This window comes from Salvelinus namaycush, chromosome 30 (assembly GCF_016432855.1).
Source record: "Salvelinus namaycush isolate Seneca chromosome 30, SaNama_1.0, whole genome shotgun sequence".
Lineage (NCBI taxonomy): Eukaryota > Metazoa > Chordata > Actinopteri > Salmoniformes > Salmonidae > Salvelinus > Salvelinus namaycush.
The window spans coordinates 24,463,795-24,468,163 of record NC_052336.1 but is presented as its reverse complement, the minus strand read 5'-3'; positions in this window follow the sequence as shown (position 1 = coordinate 24,468,163).

Here is a 4,369-nt window from a genome sequence, read left to right as displayed (position 1 = left end):
TGTTTTGTTCTTTTTTTTTTTTTACAACTGGACACGGGTCAGATGAGAGAGGGGGAAATCTGGAAGGCTGCTTATTAAGAAGCTCAAGGCTTCACCTTTTATAAGATGCTCACAATTGTTTAATTCCAGTTGATTCATTTCCTGGGGATTAAAGGGCTGGTAAAACCTCATTACACCACAGGCGGTTTGATGAATTGCCTAATCCAGCATGCCCCTGTGAAATACATGTTGTACTGCCTCTTATGAGGTGGTCCAGGCTGACCTCAATAGACCCATTTTATTCCACAAATCCAAAACGGAATTAAATGCTGCCGGTAATCATTATTCCAGTGACAGCATCTGCCCAATGATGGATTTTTTTTTTTTTTAATTTGGTGATGAGTACAGACTGACAAAAGTCCATGTTTAGGTCAGCATTTGACTGGGAGAATGGGCTAATTGTATGTGAAATGGGTTTTGTTGAATTTAATGTTTTTACATGCATGTTTATTTTACCCATAAACAACTAGGGATCGATCGTTTCTTGTATTTCAGTGTTTTGTGTGTGGGGGGGGGGGAATGTGTCGTGTCAAGGCGTTACTTTCCCCCCCTCTGTTTATTCCCAGCAGGACTTGTTGCTAGTGAATGACTTGAGCCTATCATAGCATATCTGTAATTTCTGCATTTGGCAAAAGTTCTTTGGTTCGAATACCCGAGCCGACAAGGGGAAACATCTGTCTGTGCCCTTAACCCGAATTTGCTCCAGTGTATGTGACAATTATTTTATTTTTTTTAAGCGATAGGAATGCCAAAAATAACTTTGTCAAGAATAGATTTGTACACTCGATATTGGAAATGAACAAGGTCCAGGTGGGTTTTCATTCTGTCACAATTTAGGAACCAATTATTGTTAGGACCGCTCACTGCTCAGGAAATGTGTGGTTTTGTATTGAAAACTATACAGGGGATTATTATAGATTTTCCCCAACGTTTCAGTGACATGCTAGAGATGTCAAACAGAATGGGTGGAGAAAGAAACTGCAGGGCTTTTGTGACAAACGTTTTATCTTCAATAAAAGAGTAGAATTCAAGGAGGACCAAAACGAGAGCTCTGGGCGATGGAGGACAGTAGAAAGTGCTGTTTGAAGTGGTGTCCTTTATAAATAGTGAGTGTCTACAGGAAAGAGCAGTGACCATCATTCTGGGGGAGAGGGAAGGGTCTCTTGTCCTCAAACTACCGTGGGACCAGTGCTTTGTCATATGAGGGGCAGATAGCCGTTTGGCTGCCTTTCAGCCTCACTTTATCTCAAACTTTTGTCCAAATACACAATCACTGTCAGTAGCTCCCCTCCCTCTTATCTTTTATGTTAAAAATACATTTTCTGACAGAGTATTATGAATCATTTGATAGGCCTAAATGGCTGCATTCACACAGGCAGCCCAATTCTGACCTTTTGCTCAATGAATGGCAAAATAGCTGATCTGATTGATCAAAAAAACAATTTGTGACAATAGCAGTTTGTTAATGAATACTCTTCCAGTCTTTAAATGAGAAGTTTGAGACTTTGTCTTTTGATACATTTTTTAAATTTGCTATGAGAATAAGAATTCAGATTATTTTAATTAAGAATGACTTCCAGTTGGCAGTTAGTTAGCTGTGTCAGGGAACTTCCACCTCTCCCCATGACTTTGTCATGCCTGCAATTCTCCTGGTGTCTCTCACATTGCCATTTCCACGGAATATATTGTAAGGAAGGGAAACGTGTATCATACAGTCAGTGTGTGTGTGTGTGCGTGCGTGCGTGATATATTCTGTAGCTAGCTAAAGGTAATGTCAGCCTATTACTTATGAAAATATTTTTAAAAAAGCCCTATTACTAGGTTGTTTAAAATCTAACAAAATTCAATATAATTGTAGGCTAACTCTGTAAGCCGCCCTGCACAATCAATGAACCAACAGTATAGCCTAGGCCTATACGCTCCCCCTCAGACTCATGCATAGAAAGTTTGGAGCATAGCATAATGAAACAGTCCAGTCAGTATGCATAAAAATACAGTCCACATTCAAAGCCAATTACTAGAATTTGTTGCATCTTGGAGTATATGCTAGACCAATTATGTCCAAAGACATCTTAAATAATAAATAAAAAAATATTTCTGCCAATGCTTAATATGCGGTAGGCTATGTATTGTAACGGCACAATCATTTTAATTCCGTTTTTTTCCCGTGCTTGGGCTCATATATATGCCTATGTGAATGCATAAGCTCTAATATACTTATGGGTGTTTTGAATGAATCATCACCTTAAAAAGCGCCGTCCATTTCGTTGTTAGACTTTGAAACAACATCCACAACTACCATGCTTTCCACTTAGTTTCATACTGTTGTTGAACTTCTTTTCAAATTGATAAATGACATTGATGTGATTTTTAAAAGCACATACTGTTTTGATAAGTGTTTGATGTGATTTTTGATTGCATTTGCAATGTCAGAGTGGTTAGAGGGACAGTAGAGCCCTAAGTACCAGGCCATTAGCGAGTTGGGTACTACCAAAGCATGTCCAGAGTGCATAAGAGGAGATGACTGTGACTCAACGGTCACATTGAATTTTACTGCGGTCATAACTCATGACCGCCAGTGTGGCGGTAATACGGTCACCGCAGCAGCTCGACGTTTGTGTGCGTGGAGAGAAGGAAACGGGACCTCAAATGGATTTGTGACAGAAAATGGAAATCTTTGCTCATAACCCGTGGCACCTAAATCTGTTCTGAACATGATGGAGGCTGGCCAGGGGTATTGAAGGGCACAGAAAGTAATCTGAGGGGAGGCAGTTTAAAAAAAACTAGGCTGTTCAGATGAAGCAAAGGGAAAAGAAAGGGGAAAACTATAGAAATAGTATTTATATTTATATATTTCTGTGGGGAAAGTCTGAACAGAATACTGTCGAACAAATAATTGTGTCTGCTGTCCTGGTTTTTGTCTCTTGTCCTTGCATGACTTGAAGATGACAGACAAAAGTATGTGGTGAGTCTGAATGCACTCTTGTGCGTGTGTGTAGCCGTGTTCAAATCTGTGATGCATTGTGGGTAAATTGTAGCTGACTGACTGATTTACAAATAATAATGAGTAGTTATTTACGATGCAAGGTTTGATGGATCAGTCAGTCCGCAGTCGCCTGCAATGTCAGCTGCAATGTCGAACAAGCCCCGTGTGTGTGTGCGCGTATATGTGATTGCTTGTTTACATTCACACACATGTTCATTTGGTAATCATCTTGACCAAGGAGCCAAACAGCTTTAGGGCAGTTTCAGACAGGTTTGATCATTTGGGAATGTGCCTCTTTAGGGCAACTAGTGGGTCGAACATTAAATCCTTTGGAGCGGCTAATTGCAACTGTATGAGTGAAGATCGTTTAAAATAGCCAGCCATCAGCACAATGGATATATGGGGTTTTAGCTGAGGTCCCTGTGAAGTAAATAAAAGGGAGTTGAGGAGGCGTGTAGGAGGACTGTTTTTCGTCTATTTCCATTATAGTTCTCCAGTGTCAGCAGACTTTAACCAGGCTAGTTCCGATCAATACATACTAACATTGACATTTTTGGAATTGATACATCTGTGACTGTATGCTGACAGCATGACAATGATAATCATGAGGTACTCTGTTGGGAGTGAGAGTGTGCTCTTATGTGGTTGTTGTGCTACAGGGCAGCTACAAAATGGAAAGTAAATGTCTGTGCTGCAGACAGATACCCGTAGTACTATTTCATCTCTTATGTTTCACATGTTGCTTACTGACAAAGTTTAGCCTAGCGCCCATAGCTAAAGCTACAAACGAAATCACAACTGACAAGGACTCAAAATGTGTTTCCGTTCTCTGCCAGTCAAGCTCTTGGCATAAAATTACCACTATGTGCTCAGAACACAATCAATGGACAAACTAGGACCAAAAGCTTTGTTTTACCGAATAAAGTTTGTCCTCAACTGATCTACCAGCCACCATCTGTGGAGCAATTGGCTTCAGCTAAACCTCACATTTGGCATGGCACAACAGCTAGCATGAAATGGGGCCGATGGCTTTGACGTGCGTGAGAGGTAGATTTGACTGAGAAGAAAATGTGTATAAGCTATTCATATAAGCTTATTCATTTGCCATCACACATGCCTTTCTTTACCTGATCAGTAAAAAAAGGAGAGCCAATGTGGTTGGAGACAGCTCTGTTTGAGGAGAGAGAAGTGTGTTAGATCTGTCACAGATGGCGGACAATTATCCGTAGGCCAAAATGGATGGCTTGAGCCCTTAAAAGTTCTGTGTAGAAAGCTTTATTTGAAACCCTTTATCGGAAGCAGGCTATTATTGTCACTCTCAAGAATAGACCACCTCTGATCGGA